Below are 22,971 nucleotides of genomic sequence, written 5' to 3' on the forward strand. Positions count from 1 at the left end.
TGTCGATACTTGTTGTCTGTGTGATACTTATATATTATGAGTTAGCAGTTGAGTGTGGGCTAGGTCCGTATCTCCCAGATAGTAGAGTGTGGGCGAGTCCCGTATCTCCCGGCTAGCGAAGTGTGGGCAGGGCCCGTATCTTCACAAGTATGGGCGAGGACCGTATCTCCCGGCTAGCGAAGTGTGGGCAGGGCCCGTATCTTCACAAGTGTGGGCGAGGCCCGTATCTCCCGGTTAGCGAAGTGTGGGCAGGGCCCGTATCTTCACGAGTGTGAGCAAGGGCCGTAACTCCTAGCTGAATGTTGTATGTTATATGCTTGCATGGTATGAGGTATTATGGGGGAACTCACTAAGCTTTGTGCTTACAGTTTACAGTTTTGGTTTCAGGTACCTCTTCATTGAAAGGGAAGGAGCTGGCGCGGTAGCGGCACATCATGAACACACATTGGTTTCCGCATTTACGAGATTTCTCTGGGATTTATACTCTGATATTTCGATTGGTTGTATGATTTGGCTTTTAGACATGGTTTACGTTGTGGTGTGGTTTGATCAAACAACGTTTTTAATTATTAATGTTTTCTAAAGTAATGTTTTAAAATCGAAATTTTTGGACGTGAAAATTGGGTTGTTACATTTTCAAATTGCTTGTATTCTCAGGTTAGCATTAGACAGGTACACCGCCATCTTTTGGAGCAGACGGAGCGTTAGAAGACTCGTCTTTGTTTTTGTTCATATGATATATGTGTATAATACTTGTATATCTTTACTTTCAAACAAATGTAAATGAATCTATGTAATGTAATGTTTTGTGTTTACTATGCTTCCTATGTACATTGATTGCGATATTCATGATGTCCTCCGCCCCAGAACGGTTCCGCCTTCGGTTTCGGGGTGTGACAGGCCCCGCCCACACTCGGCTAACTATGAGATACGGTACCCGCCCACACTTAGCTACTAAGCATACATACTAGTATCACACAGATAACAAGTATAATCAAATCTATCAATCAATCCTATATCCATACTCAAATAATACTAGGAGATATGGGCCTCGTCACACTTGGCTATCTATGAGATACAGGCCCCGCCCACACTCAGCTACTAATTAAAACGTATATGGGTCGGCCTTGGTGCCTTCGACCCTTTCAAACTAGGAGGAAACTCACCTCCCAAAGCTGACTGCAGAAATCTCTCGGTAAGGAATCTTTATCAGCTGCTCCAACGACTCCCTGGCTATCATTGTCAGTCAAATCCCATAACGCTTCTTAGGGTAAAATGACCATTTTACCCCATGGTATAATTTAGACCATAACTTAGGCCCAATTCCATCTAATCTTCCAAGCCCACTAAAGGCCCACTAATGGCCTAATTTTCTAAATTGGGCCCAAGTCCTCAAATAGGCCTTCCCTTAATCCCAAACATGTCCTTGGCCCATTAGTTGACTTCTGATGGCCCATTAAGGCCCAATAGCTGATAAGTCCAAAGATTGGCCTAATCCGAGGCCAAAAAGACATAAAGCCCAAAACTGTGAGTACGTAGGGCGTACTCCTCTATACGTTAAGTGTATCGGCTATATGGCTTGTACGCTTCGCGTACTAGCTTGTACGCCCAGCATACTACCCTGTTAATCCATATTCTTCAAAACTGCTTAATCCTTTAAGACCTTAATTCTAGATTACAGATCTGAGTCCATTCACATGTCTTAACTCATAAAGTCGATTACTTGGTCGCTTGCAGCCTACCAAATGGACCCAAACTGGGAATATAGAAACTAACTTCCATGGATATGACTAGAACTCATGCATGGTCATAAAAGGACCTTAAAGATCGAAACTTTACTGACATAGGGGAACATTTAGCACTTAGGGTGGCAACCCTAAGCCTAGAAACAAAGTTGAATCATAAAAATCCGTTCTTGGGGCCTAAGGAGGTCCAAAACTCCATTAACATATATCTAAACATTCATGAAGAAATTTGAAAGCTTTATACCTCCAATGAGTGCTAAATGGTGATGTCATCTCGGATCCTTATGCTCAAGATACTCAATTTCTTCTTCTCCAACTTCTCCTTTCTTCTTTCAAGCTACTAAACACCACCAAGAACTTCACAAAGCCAAAAATACACAAGGATGAAGGATGAGAGGCTATCTAGGATTTCTGAGGTTAAGAGGTTGGTAAGGAGGCTAGGGTTTGAGTCATAATGTTGTATTTATATGGCTTAAACGCTAAAAATTAGGGTTTGGAGTCTGCATTCATACGTTGCGCGTACACCTTGGTATGTTGCGTGTATGCGCCTCCGCACCCTGCATCCAATGTTGCACAATGCCCCGCGTACGCCAAGCTTATGTACAACATACGTCTTCGGGTAGCCCAACTTATCGGCCCACTTTGCTAAAGTCCAACTCAATAATCCACTTATCTACTTCATATCCTAACAAATAAATAATAAGCATTTAAAATAAATAATACCTCAAGTTACGGATGTTACATGGGATTTTTCCGATTTTTGTATGATTACAGAAAAATGATAGGTTAATCATCTAGTATATGGACCGATTTTAGTAGTGCTATAGTTGATTGTTGTTAAACATTAATTATACTGCTCCAATTTGACGTTTTTTGGGTTTTTGGGAAAAACTTAGGGTTTTGGTTAAATCCAAATGTTTACTGTGTTTCCAGCCTAATTGATGTTGTATTAAGCCTATAGGAGGAGCGATTATCGAACCCCTATGCTTTCTAGGTGGAAATTTGGACAAAATTGGACTAAAATCGGATCTGTTCTTCATCGTGTTGTTGAGGCTCGCGATGCATATAAAGATGCCCGGGGAGCATCTTCATGTGCACGCCGTGTTTGAACAAATGTGCGCGAGGTGCACTTTTTCTAGATTTTTCCATTTTTAAGTTTTTATATTTATTCCCTAACATTCCTATTTAATTTTTATCAGGTTTAACGATGAACAGGACGCAACGAGCCGAGCCTTTTCCTCACGATTCGCCGACACACCCATTCTTGTTTTACCCGGCTACGCTTTTTGTCTGAGATTCTTACATCAAGAGGGGTTTGGAGCTTCTAACTAAGCAAATCAGCACTCTGTATTCTCTCGATTGGTGTGTTGCGGATGAGTTGGGTTTCACGATGCTACTAGATCCGTTTCCCATGCAATCTCTTCGCAATGAGACAGGTCTCGTGACTTTCGTTAGTCATGCATGGCGCCACGTTCTGGGTTTCTAAGAGATTATCTTTAGAGATCTCGTTCTAGAGTTCCTTTCTACTGTCTGGTTCAACCAGAATGTCAGAGTTTGGTCGGATGGATCAGCCTTGTCTTTCAGGTTGGGTGGGGTTGCCCGATCTTGCATTATGTTAGAGCTGGGGCAGCGTTTGGGGATATACCATGTAGAGGATATTGATCATCCTTTCTTGGAGGCCTACTTAGATATTTGTATCCTCTCGGAGCTGAGATAATACAATTATCTAAGTGTTTGGGCCCTTGTCATTGGCGAGTACGTGTCGAGGTTGGCGAAGGAGAGCAGCTTCAGGTCTCCTTCATACTGATGTTCGCCTTCACATCCCTTATAACATTACTTCCTTCCATTCCTCCAACCTTGCTCTACGCACTCAGCCAAGGAGTAAGATATGTGGTGTCCATTTTATCTACCGCTTAGCTCAATCCTATGGGGTTGATACTCATGGGATGACTCATTATCCCCTTCTAGAGTTACACGAAGCGGCTCTAATATGGCTATGAGTGGTTGTTAATGGGCCTGATCGGATTGTGAGGATTTCCCCTGACAATGTTGATGCGCCCATCCGTCAAGTAGACCCAGAGCATAGAGAGGAGAGAGAGTTTCAGTTGAGTTATCGTTAGCAGCCTGTTCGTTGTGCTCCCCATGGTGCTCAGCGAGGTCTGTAGCCCAAGATAGATATAGCTCATCTCTCTAGGCGTATGGACGAGCTGACCAAATAGGTTCATGATGTCCGCCACTGCTAGTAGTGGACGGTGGGAGCCATGAGCGATTAGTTTTCTTTTCTTGGATTTTTCTATCCCTTTATCAGCAATTGAGCGATGGGGTGGTTACATCCGGGAGTCATCATGACAACGATGACGACGACGATGATGATGAAGATGATGATGATGGTGGTGATGGTGATGGTGGTGATGATGCTGACGAGGAGCATATTGGTTAGTTATGTTTCTTTGTTATAGATTTCTTTTTGTATGGTTTTAGCAGTGATGTATGGTCATATACACTCCATTTTTGGTAAATAATTCCACGATGCATCTGTGTAGCTTTTTGGTATTGTATGTGTATTTCACATTTTATATCCTTGTTAGTTCATCGTTGTATTTAGCTTTGTGATCTTTTGGATTGCTCAAGCTTTTACCTTGCTAATTACCATATTTAGGTTTAGTAGTGCATTAGGCCCATCCAAAATAAAACATGGTTGATATGTTCTATGTCTAGTATAGGCTTGGCCAATGTACTATTAAACTTATTTAGGGTACTTAAAGTAAAATTCTGATTTCTCGTGTATTAAATTTTGGTTTTGCACTTCAAGACTATCAAATAAGGATCAGCCATATGAGAAGTACCGGTAGGCAGGATCATTTTAGCATATAGTCGTTATGAAATCCAGCAACCCAAGCGATAGTTCAAACTAGACACCTCTCTCGTAATTTGTCTATCAGTAGTGTATTTTAATAATACTTTTAGTTGTAGATCTGAGGTTAGATCCTTATAGAGTATATGTCCCTAGGTTATAGTCGTATTTATTAAAGAATTACTAATTCGCTATAACCCTAAGCTCTGATACCAGTATGTCACACCCTCGGCCTAGTGGCGGAAACACCGAGCAGTGCGACTTTCGGAGTTATTGGTGTTCTGGAAGAGGCCTTCATGTTGAGTTTCCATTCCTTTTGATAGCCTGGTAGTCATCTGTACTATGTGGCTTAGTTTTTTTATTCTCTATAGGTTGACCTAGGAATATACATGATTTTAAGATGATCAACATAATGTTGGTGATTTCACAGGATTGGTAAGTGTGAAAATCCTTTGTTGATATTCTTAATTTAGCACTCGTTTTAACCTTAATCTAGGTTAACGTATTAGTGTATTTTCTAGTGTTTTTGGTAGTAGGAGTCAAATAGTTTAGTGACTAAATCTTTATCCTGATTTGGACAGAATTTGTATATTTTACTTGTTACCTTATCTCAAGGTTAGTATAGGATAATATTCTCCTAATATTTCTTTTGTTGTGTTATAATCACTACACCTCAAGGCGTTCCTCAAGAATAGTGGATGTTATATTCGAACTTGTTTCCTCGAGTTTTTGTGAACTATCACTAAGCATAATTTATTAGGGCTAGCAAAGATGTACCACGGAGAACCAACCAGCATTTTATCAACCGAACCAATAAAATCGGTAGCCAACATGTTTGGTTGCCAATATGTTTGGCCGGTAATACCATACCAATTAAGTAGTCTTGGTACGGTAACGGTACAAAATTTTGAATACCATGGTTGTACCATACCAACCAATTCATATACTCCCTCCGTCTCAATATTATTGTCCACAGACAAAAAACACACAGATTAAGAAAAACATTAATTACCATTAACTTTATATAATAAAATGACAGTTTTGTCCTTAGTTTGCATTTAATGTTTTATTAAATGCTTATTTGGTTAAGTAATAATGAGGGAGTATTTTGGTAAAAATGTTATTTATTTTTAGAAATAGACTATTATTTTGGGACAAACCAAAAAGGAAAGGTGGACTATAATTTTGGGACGGAGGGAGTATATATATATATATATATATATATATATATATATATATATATATATATATATATATATATATATATATCAATTCTTACATTTTTCAAGTTTTAATTAAGAGTAACAACTAACAAGTAATGGTCGGAGATACTAATATAATTCAATTGATATTGATTCTTTTTTGAATGAAATGTGATGGTAAAAGAAATTACTAATACAAGGTTAAGGAAGGTACATAACACTAAAAGGATTTACTAAACATAAACAACGACCACAACTTCAGCTCATATTCATGTTTGGAAAACTTTCTAACCATCCATTGATGATTATAATGTGAAAGCTCATATATATTATCAAGTCTCAAACTCTTCAAATATAGATATTATTTAAATTTTTTGGTACATACCAATACCAATCTGTACCAACCAAATTTGTGGGTAGCCAACTAAGTTGGTACCAAGTATCATTGGTATGGTATTGGTAGGTAAAATTTTATGTCAACTATAATTTGTACAGTACACGGTTTGGAGGAAAAAAAACTTGGTACCGTACCAATTTCACCCCTATAATTTATGGTAGTTTTAGTTTAACCTATATTCGTTTACCCAAGTTTATGTTTACTATCACTATTTCAATAGGTAGGATCCTAGTGGTAGTCTAAGTCGGTTAACTGTTGGTTGACCTAAACTTGCTTCCCCGAGTTTATGTGTACTATCACTACTTGAATAAATTCTTATTATTAGTTTATGATAGCTAGTATTAGTTTGAGTTTGATAAAGATACCATGAGTTCCTATAATCGAGGTATGACTGTTGATCCCAAAAGAAATAACGAGACGCTTCATCAGACATCACTTTGGTAAGAAGTAATGTTTGCGTCGACTTGTTGTCGGGTTATTGCTAGCAACCATAGGTGGGAGTGTCAATATCGTATAGATCTATACATATCACTCTCGCTTATTTAAGAATTAACGATTATAGGTCGGGCACTAGCAATCAATGTGTTGATGAATCATGTCTCGTCTAACTCTTGTCGTGGGGGCCTCCCCTGATCGTTTGTGTTGTTATTCGCATTGTGTTTATATTTATATATATTATTTATCTAATATATATATATATATATATATATATATATATGGACAATTTCATATATGCCCCTCTTAAACGTTAAAATATCATATTTGCCCAGCATAATTTCTCAATATCATATTTACCCTTCATAAACTTTCAAAATATCATATTTGCCCAAATCCTTTTTATAATGTTCTTAATATTTTATAATCATTTTTATATCTTAGAATTATTATAATAATTAAAAATTTTAACCATATTATCCTTACGTCTATGATAATGGAATGTGAACTACTAAATTGTTGGAATGTCGCCCTCTTGACAAACAAAAAGATTCATCTTCAATCCTCTCTATGGAATGTATATTTTGATTGTTTAGTTGTGTTTTTTTATTACTGTCATGTTGTAGATGAAGGATATTTTAGATATTACCTTTGATATTTTGATGTTTAAAAAGTACATATACGATATTTTGATATTTAAGAAGGGAATATATGATATTTTGATGTTTAACAAAGACATATATGATATTTTGAAATTTTACGAAGGGTAAATATGATATTTAGAAATTAAGTTGGACAAATATGATATTTTGATGTTTAAGAAGGGCATTTATGAAATTCTCCCTACATATATATATATATATATATATATATATATATATATATATATATAGTGTGTTTAGCGTAGCCGAGAATTTGGCCAGAGTAACACTAGCTACTAAACTTATCCAAAGGTGGCTATGATAACGAGTTTCAGTGTTTCCTGGCAACTGGACAACATGACAATTAGGTGTGATCTTATCTATCATAGTAGTTTAGCATCACAACTAGGCATAATATTAGCTTAAGAGTTTTGGTAGAGTAACTACCGACCTAATATTATCCTAATTCTATGGGAATTATTATCTAACTACAATTAGTGATAACTACATAAAGTTGTAATTTAGACATGTATTCCCCCCGAAAAGAGTTGATGATGGGGTTCTGAACTCACCTGTGACTTATGAAACCATTAATGTAGGGTAGGAATCCACAAGCTAGGACCTCGAGAGACATTCGGGATAGTATCACGAGAATTGAGAAATAGAGAGGGAGAGAGAGAGAGAGAGAGAGAGAGAGAACGAGTGAGAGGGGTGAGGAAAATGGTTTTCCGAAGCTTGTTATTTATAGCAAGTTTAGGGTGTACGTCGCGCATTGTGCGCTGGGAAAATGTACGCGAACCGTACGATCATGCCACGTGTTGTATCCTCAGTGTGTCGCGTCATCCCGTATCTCGATGAAATCGTGTGTCCGTGCGCTGTGTGCAAGCATGCGTGACAAGTTAATTAAACTTATAAAATTCATAACTCTTGCATACGACCTCCGTTTTCGACAACTCTTATAATTCGTGTAAATCTCTTCATTCTCTACAACTTTCCTTTTGGTCGTTTTGGCTAGTTTTGACTTTCATTTTTCGACATGTTTTTATTATTGTTAAAAATCAGATCTTCCTCATATGATCTCCGTTTTAAGTGTTCTTTGTTCCATAATTCCTACTTTATGTAGTACCATGTTTGTCTAGTTGGTGACTTTTCCCAAAAGTCGACCGATCTCATTGTAGTTTTCAACATTGCAATTTTTTAAGTACGGTAGACATTTATTTCCTACAAATTTCATATATCGCTCATACAGTGTTGAATTCTTGCGGAATTTATATTCTTGGAACGGCGGTAGCGTGTAGAATCTAAATATGTTAACTTTCTCTCAAAGTGACGTGACTTTTTGCACACGTATGGTTCTGACGTTAATAAAAGTGATGGTTAAAATTTTTGGTGTTTACAATTCTATTTTATAGTGTTTTGTCATTTGACTATTGACGACGGGTGGGGGCATTTTTCTTGGGTTGTAAATTTTTGGTGTTTACAAGTTTGTTTTATCGTGTTTTTTCGTTTGACTATTGACGGCGGTTGGGGGCGTATTTCCTGGATTGTCACAATTAACGGCCTAAAACCAAAACTTAGGTAAACTATTATGGTTTTGCAACTCGACACGTTGGGTAAGACTATGAAGATTATAGTACTGATGGATGAGAACATGTTTGCAGTAGGGATAGAAAAAGGAGGAGGAGATGCGGATAGGGTTACAAACCAATCACCTTACACCACTAATCATGTTGTTACTAGCGGAAAAAAAAGCATCACATGATCAGCAGCAACAGGCCAATTTAAATGCCTAATGGAGATAATTCTTTGAAAAACGAGCCAGAGGGTTATGATTTCATTGTAACGAGAAGTTAGATGAGGGGCATCGTTTCCCTAGCAAATCCTTATAGGTCCTCGTTATCACTGCATAGGAGGAAGATGAAAATAACAAAGAGGAGGACAACTCTGGTCATGCTCACTGTGACAATGTGGATATATATTTAAATTTAGTTAACGGCTTCACACCACGCCATACGATGAAGGCACAAGGCGACGTTGGAGGAATACAACTTGTGGTTTTAATTGACAGTGATTTTGTGTCTCGACATGTAGTAGAAAAACTGGTTCTTAAGGTTATGGGCACAGAGACTGTATTAGTGAGGCTTGGAAACGAAATAAAGGAACAAAGCACAGGTACATGCAAGGGTGTCATGTTAACCTTTGTAAGACCGTAAATTTTCAAACAAATTTTTCATTTAAAAAATCACATAATTCTCATAATGTATTTCACAAAAATCTCATTTATTAAGTTTACAATTCAAAACCCCATAAATGCTCAGTTAAGATACGGGATCCTCAAAACATAACTCTTTCACTGGTGTGTACACTCAAGTCGGTGCCTTCCCGCGATCCTGAGAACATCCTGAAACACATAACACACAACACGGTAAACACAAAGCTTAGTGAGTTCCCCAAAATACCACATACAGCAAATATGCCACTCGAGGCTATAACTCGGTATAACCCACCAGTCAATATGTCTTAGCGGGACCCTCCAGCCCGTAGCTCGTTGGACCCTCTGGTCTGGTCTAGCGCGTTGGACCCTCCGGTCCGGTCTAAATCGTTGGACCCTCCGGTCCGGTCTGATCAAGAACCCTCTGGCCTCATGAATCGTTGGACCCTCTGGTCTGGTCTATACAACACATAACATACATATAACACAATGCACATAAATCTCAGACATACACATAGCACGTAAGACCCTCTAGTCTGCATATAGATACCATTCTAGGTAATGTATAGTGAGAAGACTCACCTCAGGTAACTCGGATAATCTCGAATCTCGAATACTGATCTAGCCTCTGCCTAATCACATAAACAATTTTCATCTAATTAATAATGGCTCTCAAAGGCTAGATTAATCCCCCTTATAATTCCTCAAAAGGGTAAAAGACCATTTTACGCCTCTAAAACCGAAAAGCCCAATTTTTGACCACACCCTAAAAGTCAACAAAAGTCAACTCAGCCAACAGTCCAACTTTGACCAGACTCGGCGAGTTCGTGCCTATTCCCTGAATCCTTCTAAGGCCCCACTAGTCACGAATCGTAGGGCAACCCAATCCGACTCATCGAGTCCTCTCATGAACTCGATGAGTTTCCTCCATGGCATTACTCATTTGACCTTCGGAGGTCAGATTTGTTTCTCTAACTTATAGATCTGGCCTTCTAGCACCCAAAAGTCACGTAAAGGTCTGAACTTGAGGCTCATGCACGGTGTATTTTGCTCTATACATCATTATGACTCCATTAAAGCTTCAGAGCTACAAAGCTCCAAGGTTACTCATTCATGGTTGCCTACTTTCTAGTTCTCTAGACCTCACAAGGTCCAGATCTACAAAATAACTCGAAAAAGGGTTTGGATGCACCCAAAACCCCATCAATAAGGTGATACAATCCCTAACTTAACCACCAAAGGAAATCTACTCAAACAAAAGGGAGACAAGAGCTTGTACTAGATTTGAAGTTTGAAATGAAGATGAGACTCATCCACCAACTCTCCTCTAAGATCCTTGCAACACCCTTGACCTTCTTCTCAAAGAAATGACCTCCAATTAGCCTCTCTCTCCTCTTTAGCTCACAAATAGCTCTAGGGTTTCTCTCAAGGGACGAAGACACCGATGGCAAGGGGCCAAGGAGGCTATAAGTGCCTTTAAATAGGCCCAGGCCCGAGATAATTAGGGTTTCTGTTAATAGAGCTGACTCGGCGAGTCAGCTTGCCGACTCGTAGAGTCCATTCATTTTCCACGTCACCAAGTCGCGATCCTACTCGACGAGTTAAGGCACCAACTCGTTGAGTTACTCCTCATAACTTAAAAAATAAATACTCATTTTATCATACCTAGAAATCTGGATGTTACAATTCTCCCCCACTTAAATTAGATTTCGTCCTCGAAATCGCTCATCCACATACATATTGAATCTAATAACCAAAGGGCACCATCGATAGGATCTCATGCCACACAGCTATCATCCTCTCTAGACACCTGGATCCCAACAGGGATTCCTAATCCCGGAGGAAAACCAACCCTTCAGATTACTATCATCCTCTCTGGACACCTGGATCCCAACAGGGATTCCTAATCCCAGAGGAAAACCAACCCTTCAGATTATCTCCAAACATAATCCAACAATCGGCTACCGACCCCTCATAGCAACCATCCGAATCACGCCCCAAGAAACGGAAGGGTTCATGTCCCACCAGGGCTCATCCACTGAACTACTATCGGAACCCAACCGAACAAAGAATTCTCGACTCTCTGCCCTCAAACCCAAAAGAATAATCGTGCTCGCTCTGAAGTGTTCTCAGACATCTAAAAAAAATCATAAGCCTCAGCTCCATTCCTCATATCTAGGGATGAGCATATGGACCGGGGAACCGGCCGGAACCGGAACCGGAACCCGATGGAACCGGTCGGGCCGGGACCAGGACGTTATTTTTATGGATTTTTGGAACCGGGAACCGGTAGGAACCGGAACCGATTTAACCGGAACCAGTAGAACCGGCAAAAACCGGAACCGTATGATGCTATTTTTCAAGGAGCGGTTCCAACATTTGAAGACACGACAAGAACCGGTAGGAACCGGGAACCGGTAGAACCGGAACCGGTAGAACCGCCGGGCCAGTTCGGTTCTTGATTTTGGCCGAAGCCGGTTCCCCGGTCCGATCCGGTTCGGGCCGGTTCCGGCCGGTTCGGTCCTTTTGCTCATCCCTACTCATATCCCTTTTTAACACTGAGTACTCGGTCTGATCTCGACCCAACAGTTGAACCTCCAAGGTCATCCGTGGCATTATCTCAACCGTCTCCATGGTTTCCTTCTCACTATAACCACATCGGCCCAATGAGACACACAAGTAACGAAGTTAACTTAACCCTAAGCGAATGCTACCTTCCCAACTGAAGATCGACTCAACCCCGACCTTTGTCGTCTATTACTCATAGTTTCATGCAACTTGTGGTACCTCCCGTACCCAAGTGCTAACCCACACAGGTCTAAGACATCAAATGACAAACAATACCCTGCAACATGGGACCCACCTCAGAATCCAGAATCTCATCTCGCCTATCCAACGCACCAACAGAGCCAAACTTAAACTCGAGAGTTTGGTCCGACTCAGAGTTGGAACCACTCGTCCCAATGAAGCACTCAATTCATGACAATTGACCCACAACCCGCACGTATATCACTTCTCCAATTCCCTTGGGTTGCGACAACCACAACTCCATTCAGAGTATAACAATAAGTGACAAACATGGAGACCCTAGTCTCGGCCCTGGTTCGACCACCAGGCCCCCAAAAACTCAATTATTAGTGCTACCCAAGCCTAAAACTCATTTGTGTCTTGCTCTGACCAGAGAGTACTCATCACAACACCCTCTCACAGGCTAGTGAGTACTATAGCTCCCCGCAGCGTCACAACAACCTCTCACTGACTAGTGAGTACTACGGCTCCCCGCAACATTACAACAACCTCTCACTGACTAGTGAGTACTACGGCTCCCCGCAGCATCACAACAACCTCTCACTGACTAGTGAGTACTATGGCTCCCCACAACATCACAATAATTTCTCACTGACTAGTGAGTACTACGGCTCCCCGCAGCATCACAACAACCTCTCACTAACTAGTGACTATTACGTCTCCCCGCAGCATCACAACAACTTCTCACTGACTAGTGAGTACTACGGCTCCCCGCAGCATCATAACAACTTCTCACTGACTAGTGAGTACTATGGCTTCCCGCAGTATCACTACACCCTCTCGCTATCAACCCACAATCTCATCCTCAAGTCATTATGTAACGCCCGTGTTTCTAGGCTAGGCATTAATATTGACATAATGGTCTAGGTTGACCATTGTAAATCATTTAGAAGATATGAAAAGGAATTATGTGAATATTATGCGAATTATGTGTTTTATGCTTAATTATTAAGATTTAATTAATTAAGAATAAAAATAAGCGTCAAAATTAAAGTGTGAGATAAGCTCGATATCTTTACATAAAGTTGTAGTGGTCGAAACAAGGATTTCGGGATATAAAGAATGCCGAAATCCGAGTTATAACGAAGAAGTTATGACCTGTCGAAGTTTCGCGATAAACCGGCACGGTGCTGAATGTCGTAAAAAGTGAATTTTTGATAAACTACTTTTTAGCCTTAGTGATCTAAACGAAAGTCGTAGTATTCGTTAAACCGAGAAGTTCGATAAAAAGAACACCCAAATCTGACTTCGTATGAAGAAGTTATGATTTTTCGAAGTTTCAGCTTAGCAGTAGACAGCTAAAAACTCGGATTTTAGATCGAGTGATTTTTAGCCGACACAACCTAAACGAGAATCGAAGGTCTCATCATTTATAGCACAATGGTAAAAAGTCTGACGAAAACGGACGTCGGATGAAGAAGTTATGAATTTTTAACGGATTTCCTGTCCCGGTCTGTTAAAAATAATAATATAAAAATTAAAGTCAGAATTAGCTGACAAAGTCTAAATGAAAGTTGTAGAGCGTAATTTTACCTATGCGTGCATATAAAGAACGTCGAAAACGGAGTCCGTATGAGAAAGTTATGGATTTTACAAGAATGGGCACAATTTTCGAGAAAATTCGCAAGGAATGGTGTTGGCCACGTGATCCTCGCATGTACAGCCCGTGCGCAATATGCGTGTCGCTTGCTGATTTAACCGAGGGTGCGGTCCAATGATCTTCCGACGCCACGCTTCTGACTCATCATCCGAGCCTCGCTGGCCCAATCCGAAGGCGACGCGTGCCCTTCGCGTGTCCGAAGCTCGCACCCGCCACCTGTCCTCGCTCCGCGGATGCCACCTGCCTTCGCTGACTCCTCCTTCTCGGCCGAACCCTCACAACTCTCCCCTATAAATAGTTGCCTTGCGAGACTTCCCGGGTAATTTTGGGAAATTGCCCATTTTTACCCCTTTTTCAATATTTTGGTTATTTTGACCTCCCCCGATGCCCCGAGATCATTTCCAACGCCCGGAACACATCCCGGAGTGCCCGAAGGCCCGGAAAATTTATCTTTTCAGTTTTGAAGTCTGACCTTTCACAGAGCCCGGTTTCTCAATAAAACCTCGGTTTTATTAGAAACGATCGTTTTAGGAAACGAATTGCTGCCCGATTTTCATTAAATCAGGTAAGTGTATAGTCACTTTCACCTTACACATAGATATGAAGTATTTACCTTAAAATACGTGCTATGTGTAAATATATTAATTGTTTATTTGAAGTGACTGTTGAATTGATATTTTATACAAGTTTTAAACTGTATATATATTTTTATCTACAAATATGTTGGGTAAAACATGGGTAGATGAATTAGATGATATGTGATGAAATAAAAGTGATGAGAGGTATCGATGTTTAAGATGATCTAGTCATCTAGCAGAGTATAGACAACGGCCACAGACTATTTTAGATAGCCCAGTGGAACGTTAGTAGACTTGTAATCGGTACATATGCTTGAACTATATGTTCATTAGGTATTTTTGAACTATGTGTTCATCCATTAGTTCTTCCTTTTGACACTATTACGTGTCGGGGTACGGGAGCGTACGGGAGTACATTATCAGTATTTTCCCTATACTTTTTGATGAGATTAAAACTTAATCTGGAAGATCGATTAGATCTTAAACAGGTAAATAAATATTAAATAGCAAGAACGAACGCAAAATAAAGAACAACTCAAGGATGAATCAAACGTGTCGAATGATTATAAAATAAACCCTCAAAAGAGCTCGATCAAGAACATCAACTGTAGAGGGTTGGAGGTTTACAAGAACGATAAAGAAATCTGTAATACTATCGTAATAATCGTTACTTCTTAATCCTTAACCTAATATGCATGCAAGCATATCTTTATATAGTAAACCTAGCAAACTCATGGTTGGATAGGCCCAAAACCGGAGTACAAAACAAATGGACTAACAGCCGAGCCCAATGACGCAATCTTCAAACGAGTCTTCAACTCAACAATCTCCCCCTTTGCGTCAATTGGAGCGAGATCTTCACTTGTTACTTGGGCCAGCAGCAGCACCAGGTACCTTCTTCTTCACGGTCTGAAACAGACGAGAGATCAGAGCAAGTATCGTCTGCCTGAATCTGATGTACCATTGGATCATGTCGTTGAAGTACTTGACATCGTCTGCTGCATTCTCTTTACACCTTCGGATGATCGACAGAACATGCTCAAGACAAGCATTGGTGTAAAGATGTTTATCCGCCAAAGCAAAGAGACATTTCTGTCCTTTTGCTCTAGTGAACATGACCGAATTACGTCTCGGGTCGATCTTGCCCATCTTCATTTGATTGAGATCACTGGCCGATCCCACAGGAGCTATCTTCGGTTTCTTCTTGAAGACTGTGGCTATCTCCTGATCCATTAGGGCAACCTCCATGATGTAACAAACAATCATCCTCTTGAGATGGTCTATAATATGACCATATTCTGCTTCGTTCGTCAAAAGGATGTTGTGCAAAACGATCCAATCATGAGGGTTTAAGTTCGGTAGATCTGCCAAAGATATAAGATGTTCGATTCTAGCAGACCCTCTTATCACCCTGAACCGAACGTTGATGAATCTCCCTTCGGTATAAGGTTTTAAGACCCGAACGTTCACGATCTTCAGAGCGCTCCATGTTTGGTACTGTGGTTGAGCGGCTTTCAGATAGAACTCGATAAGCTCCCTATCGACCTCAGGGTTCGGATGAGGGACTTCATAAATATTGGAGAAGGCGTGGAAGATAAACGCCTTTCGAGTCAACGGCATATCGAACTGCAAATCGACAGAGTTATTGCAGTCGAACGATATCACCGGTTCGAGCCATAGGATGCTAGGAGTATCTATGGCCTCCTTGATCATTCTCTCCCAAGTCCAAGCAGGGAAAAGAGTCTTCCTGCTCTCGAGGAGATCGTGGGCTTCTTTCTGCTTGCGTTCGGCTTCTTCAGCTTCGCGCGCCACACGAACATTGTCATTTTCCACATTGCGATTGTTTTTGCGTCTAAGCAAGTCAGCAATGGTTTCCTTATCATCTTCATCTTCTTCCTCAGCTATATTCTTTCCTTTGTCCTTCACACCCGAACCCAAAGCTTGACCAGTCGGTGGTGGTTCGGTTGTGTGAGCAGCTGTTGAGGAAGGAGGTGGTTTCGATCCGAACTTCCCTTCTCCCCCTTGTTTCGGATTGGACACAAAACTAGGTAAGCCTTCGATTTTGCTGAGAAGGTCCATGGCAGGAGTAAGTTTTTCAACAAGGGTACGCCTCACCGAATGATTGAGAATGGGATCCTGTGCTTCTAGGATGTTAGATAGGGCAGCGTGTACATCCGAAACACATGTTTTTATAACCTCCCGTTCGGATCGAAGAGCTACAAGCTGTTGTTGATAGTTTGAAAGCTGAGTGCTCTTGACCTTAAGGGCGGTGGTTTTTCTTGCCAGAACGTCCATTAATGAGTTTTCAGCTGCGAGATCCTCTTGAAGTTTAGCGAGGCGCTCATCAATGGAGGCACGAAGGGTCGAGTTGTCATCGCTGATGGATTGGCGAAGGTTAGCGAATGACTGTAACTCCGTTGAGACGAACGTGGCCAATTGCTGAACGATTGGTTCCAACGTTGTCTTGGTAGAATCAGCACTCTCCTGTAAGGACTTCAACAGGGAAGAGGCATCTGAGAATAGTTTATCGACTTTTGCGGTCGCTGCCTCACAGGCTTTTGTGGAGGCGTCAATGGCGGCTGTGGCTGAAGCAACAGAATCACGCTGAGCCCTGGAGAAGGCGTCAACAATCTTCTGAAGAGCGGCTTCAGAGAGAGAGGACTGAGTGTTGGTGGATGACGCAAGAAGTAAGTCAACCTTCTCGTTTAGCTCCTTTAGATGCTTCTTTGTTACTGGAGCATCGTCCTCATCATCACTTTAAACCTGAAACGGACTAAAGTAGACCGAATCGAAGGTCATGTTTTCACCGCCAAGGAATGGGTTATCTCCATCAGAGGCATGATCTGGAGATGGTGGGGGTGGTGAAGCTGGGGGTGTTATGGTGTGGGTAGGTTTAGGTTGAGTGGTTGTGGGGGGGGGGGGTTTCAGGTGGTGGTTGAGTATGGGTAGGTTCGGTTGTATGCTGGGTTTCGGTTTGAGGTGGTTCGGTTACAGGAGGGGTTTCGGTTGCACTGGTATGAACCCCCGTATCAGATACGTTGGTTGTAACCTTTGCAGTTGTGGTAGTGGTATCTGTGAAAATGGGTGGTGGTATAGGGAAAGAGGTTTTAGGTATGGTAGTGGCGGGGTTTATGGTGGGAATGGAAGTAGGGATTGTTTGAGGAGGAGAAGGAATGGGTGAGACATGAATTTCCATATCTGGGGTAGGTGATCGGGGTGGGGTGTTGCCTCTGGGAGGGGTTTCGCCTCTTTGAGAGCCGTCCGAACCCGAACTCTCGTTTTCTGAGTCACTCGAAGAGGAAGCGATTACAAGCTTTCGCTTCGGTTGAGTCTTCCTTCTCTTCGGTTACGGGGACTGTGCCGGTTTTGTTTGTTTCCTCTTCCTGGTAGAAGGACCTTTAGGAGCCTTGGTCACTTGCTTCCCTTTTTCCGCCTTTTTGCCCCTATTGACAGGTTTGTCAGCGTCATGGATTGACTTGAGCATTTCCTGTGTTAGAACCCTAGGACCAGACGCCTTGAATTCCTTTATCGTCCGGATGATCCTGCTGTCGGACGGAACATCGCCGTACATTGTCTCCGGAATAGAGCCAATGAAAGAAAATTTTGATGCATCAGAAACGATGATCTTCGTGGTATGAAAAGTACCGATCGAAGACATCGATGCACCAGCAGCAGTGGGAATATCGAATTTGTCCATCGCCCATTTTGTTATGATGGTCCAGAACCGGGCATACGACACCTCAGAGTGTCGTGAAGAGAAAGAAAGGCTCTGGATGAGTTGTTGCCAGAGAACCAACCCATAGTCCAGATTTACGTCGTTGTAAACGCCATACATAATCGACAGGAACAGTCGACTTGAACCATCGGATCCTGAGCTCCGTTCAGATAAGCCCTTGAAGAGGACTGTAAACATGCCGTTCCATTGTGGCGGCAAGCAGGATTTCTTAAACTTTGCGACAGAGGTGAGTGCCTCCGTGTACCCCATGTTATAGAACATGATGTATAGATGCCCAATAGGAATCGTCTCCGGATTAATTCTCGATGGGTCAGCAGCCAACCCTAGCAGTGTACCAAATCGTTGTCGAGAAATGGAGGTCTTGTGATCAGCAACCTCGAAGAACACCCGCTCGACTGCTTTGTCGTAATGAGCAGTCGCATACACCTGCGAAAGAATCTCCATGGGCACAGATTCAACCCTAGTAAGTGCAGGAGCGATCTGGGAGTACTTCAAGCACTCGATGATCGGCGTCATATAAGAATCATACGACAGAGGAGTGAGGTCGATCACCAAGCATTGTTGTGGACCTATGGGAAGGATGTGTGAGGTAGCATGGACTGAGGATGATTCTGCCATTGTTGAAGGTAGAAGAAGAAGATGAACAGTGAAGCTTTTGGGAGTTTTTGCTCTCTTGGAAATTCCGGATGCAGTAAAGAGGTAAATGGGAGTATAGACTGCCTTTTATAGTGGGTGAAAGGAGAGAGAAAAATCGTTTCAAATCTTCTATGGAAATACGAAAAGGTTTCCGGAATGACAGATGCGTGACAGTTAAGGCATGCGATGATCACGTAGGAGAGAGAGTGTCAAATTCCTAGGATCACGCCGCCCAACAAGCGCCGTTTCAGAACATACCGTTTCAAATCCTCACGCGCCTTTAAGTGCCAGAGAGGTGTCGCTTGAAATTCGCACACGCGTCCATGATGTCAGTAAAAGTATGGGCGTTCCAAATTCACACGCGTTCCCTTTTTACCGTCGTTTGAAATTCAATCCTTTTAACTCCCACCTGAGTCAGCAACCCTTCGTCTTATCTTTTAAATGGCATCTTTTGAATTAAATACCCACGTGGATGATTTTTGACCACAGCTTGATAATTAACCACCAAAGCAATAATACAGCCTGTAATTATTAGTAACGGAATTTTGGAAAATCAAAGATTTTCGTGCGAAGAGTTTAAAAAGAAAAGAAATAAAGCAACTCTTTTTAGGAATGACTGTGATGTCAACAATGACACGAAACAAATGATCCCGGGCACGAATCTCTTCCTTCAAGATCAAGAGAGACCTCAAAGTGTTAATGTGGTTTCCCGTTGAATGACGATCAAACATTTATTAATAAATGTTGAAAGGTTTCTTTTAATAAGGCTACTTAAGGGTGGCTTTCGTTTTGATTCAACAATTCTAATCTTGAAATAAGAAAGAAAGTAAACAAAGTACTTGTGAGACCGGTGTAGTCTGTTGAACAAGTAGGTAGGAATTAATTTTAAATTGGCGTGGAAAATATAAAATCTCAGAAAAAATTAAAAACTGGATCCCAAGGGAAGAAATGTTATGGTGTTTAACAATTTCATAGGAATCACACAAAAATAAAAATTTGAGATTTCAGTAGGATACATCCGTCAATTCGTTGGTGAAAACTTGAGCAAATTTATTGTTCACCGTCAATTCAGATTTGGTGTTGAATTTTGGGTTTCACTCAGCTCGTAGTGGCACTAAACTGAGATCATAAACACAATTGTTGTGTAACCATAAACCTCAGTGGTAATTTCTGAGAGTCTCAAGGGTTACGTTGATGAAACGAATGTAATGGAGATGGTGTGAGAAATTTAAGTACCTCTGCTGCGAAAATAAGGACCAAGCAGAAAACTCTTATCTCATGTGAGAAGAGAGTGAGGTAGCTCATGATTAGAATAAATGTGATAGCCTAATTGGGAAGACAAGGTTTGTTTATACCAAGTCATTTAGGCTGTTATTCAAAATCTTATGAGGCTTGGGACACATACAGCAGCATGCTTCTAGGGACACTTAAGTAATCCAACAATTATATCCCCATAAACGAACGAATATACAAACAAAATTAAAAGAGAAAAATATTTTTGGTGTTTTTGATATATATATTAAAAAAATAAAAGAAAAGAAAATAATAATAAAAAAATAAGCAAGAAAAAAAAATAAATAAGACGTAGAAAGAGTAAGAGAAAAAAAACTTTGGAAAAATTTTGAAAACCGAACCCGAACGTTCGGTTGGTTTCGGTTGAAGAAAATTTTTGAAAAACCGAACCCGAGCGTTCGGTTGGTTTCGGTTCAAGAAAATTTTGGAAAACCGAACCCGAGTGTTCGGTTGGTTTCGGTTGAAGAAAATTTTGAAAAACCGAACCCGAGCGTTCGGTAGGTTTTGGTTCAAGAAAATTTTGGAAAACCGAACCCGAGCGTTCGGTTGGTTTTGGTTGAAGAAAATTTTGAAAAACCAAACCCGAGCGTTCGGTAGGTTTCGGTTTTGGAAAATTTTGAGAAACCGAACACGAACCTTCGGTAGGTTTCGGTTTTGGAAAATTTTAGAAAACCGACCCGAACCTTCGGTAGGTTTCGGTTTTGGAAAATTTTAGAAAACCAAGGAATTTAGACATGCAATCAGAATATACTTTTGACAATAAGAGAAACAACTTTGTACATGAAATATACAACCAAGAAAACTACCTTTGTGGTGATGAGCGAGCCAGATTATTTAACCAAACCTGAACGTTCGGTCAATTTCGCTTCTTACGTTTGAGGTTGAGAGGTAGTTTGTGGTACTGACTCTGATTCCATCATACCTAGCCCTTGTAAAATTCTGTTGAATGATGCTTCAGGAAGAGCTTTGGTAAAGACGTCAGCCAGTTGATCAGTGGTTCGAACAAAATGTACTTCAACGTTTCCATCTTCCACATGATCTTTGATGAAGTGATACCTCAGTGCTATGTGTTTGGTTTTAGAGTGTTGCACTGGGTTATGACAAATCCTAATTGCACTTTCAGAGTCACAATATAGTGGGATCTTCTTCATATTGAGTCCATAGTCTCGAAGTTGACTCTGGATCCAAATCACTTGGGAGGTGCAGGATGCAGTGGCTATGTATTCCGCTTCGGCAGTAGACAACGACACGCACGTTTGTTTCTTTGATTGCCAGCTAACCAACTTCCCGTCAAGGAATTGACAGCCGCCAGTGGTGCTTTTTCTGTCGAGTCCACATCCTCCAAGGTCTGCATCTGAGTAGGCTTGAACGAAGAAGCCTGAGTTGGATGGATACCATAGACCTAAGGAGGCAGTTTGCTTGAGATAGCGTAGAATGTTCTTGACTGCAAGCATGTGAGGTTCGCGTGGGTTTGCCTGAAATCTAGCACAGTAACACACAGAAAACATGATGTCAGGCTTGCTAGCAGTAAGATACATTAGTGAGCCTATCATTTGACGATAGAGCGTGATATCAACAGCCGGTTTGTCTAGAGATGGAGTTAGTTTGGTGCCGAATGCCATTGGGACTTTGACTTTGGAGTCTCCCATCATACCAAACTTTGCTAGGAGAGTCTTCGTGTCAGCTTCCTGATTGATAAAGATGCCTTCGGGTCCCTGTCTAATATTTAAACCAAGGAAAAAGTTAATAGGACCCATTGAGCTCATTTCAAATTTAGTCCCCATCAGCTTTCTGAATTCAGCTGTTAGGCTGGGATTCGTTGAGCCAAAGATGATGTCATCGACATAAATTTGAACTATCATAAGGTGGTTACCTTCCTTTTTGTGAAAGAAGGTTGGGTCAACTGAACCTTGTTTGAATTTGGACATCTTTAAGAATTTAGTTAGCGTTTCATACCAGGCTCTCGGAGCTTGTTTGAGTCCATACACAGCTTTATCCAGAATGTAGCAACGATTTGGATACTTTTCGTTCACGAACCCAGGAGGTTGCTCCACGTACACTGTTTCTTCTAGTTCTCCATTAAGAAATGCACACTTGACGTCCATTTGGAAAACTTCGAAGTTTTTGTGAGCAGCATAAACAAGAAAGATTCTTACAGATTCGAGCCTAGCTACAGGAGCGAAAGTCTCTTCATAATCAATCCCTTCCTCCTGACAATATCCTTTTACCACCAGACGAGCTTTGTTCCTTATCACGTTCCCTTCCTTGTCCATTTTATTCCTAAAGACCCATTTGAGACCAACAACCGAGGCATCTGGAGGAGTTGGAATGAGGCGCCAGACTTTGTTCCTTTCAAATTCATTCAGTTTTTCTTGCATCGCTTGAACCCAATCGGACTGATCGAGAGCAGTGTTAACTGTCTTCGGTTCAACTTTTGATACGAAAGAGTTAAACATACAAAACTCAACTTTGGAAAATAAGGATGTCTGTTTTGCCTTCAGTTGTGATCGGGTCAGAACCTTTTCAGAGACATCACCAACCACTTGAGAGATAGGATGATCTCTGGTCCATTTGATGAGAGGAGGATAGTTTGGATCAAAGGTTGGGTCTAGTTCAGCATTGATCATTTCTTCTGGCTCGGATTGGCTTTCGTAGTCGAGTGACATATCACCATGCTCCCCCTCGATTGATGAGCTATGAGAAACTTGAGGTTCAGAGGTTTCTTGTGGTGTTGGGCTTTCAGGCGTTGATGCACCTTCGGTTGGAGAAGCACTTTCGGTTGGAGTTGGACTTTCGGTAGCAGTTGTAGAGCTTGGCTCCCCCTCAACATGTGA

Source organism: Lactuca serriola, chromosome 7, assembly GCF_051521515.1.
Source record: "Lactuca serriola cultivar US96UC23 chromosome 7, Lser_US96UC23_V15, whole genome shotgun sequence".
NCBI classification, from domain to species: Eukaryota; Viridiplantae; Streptophyta; class Magnoliopsida; order Asterales; family Asteraceae; genus Lactuca; species Lactuca serriola.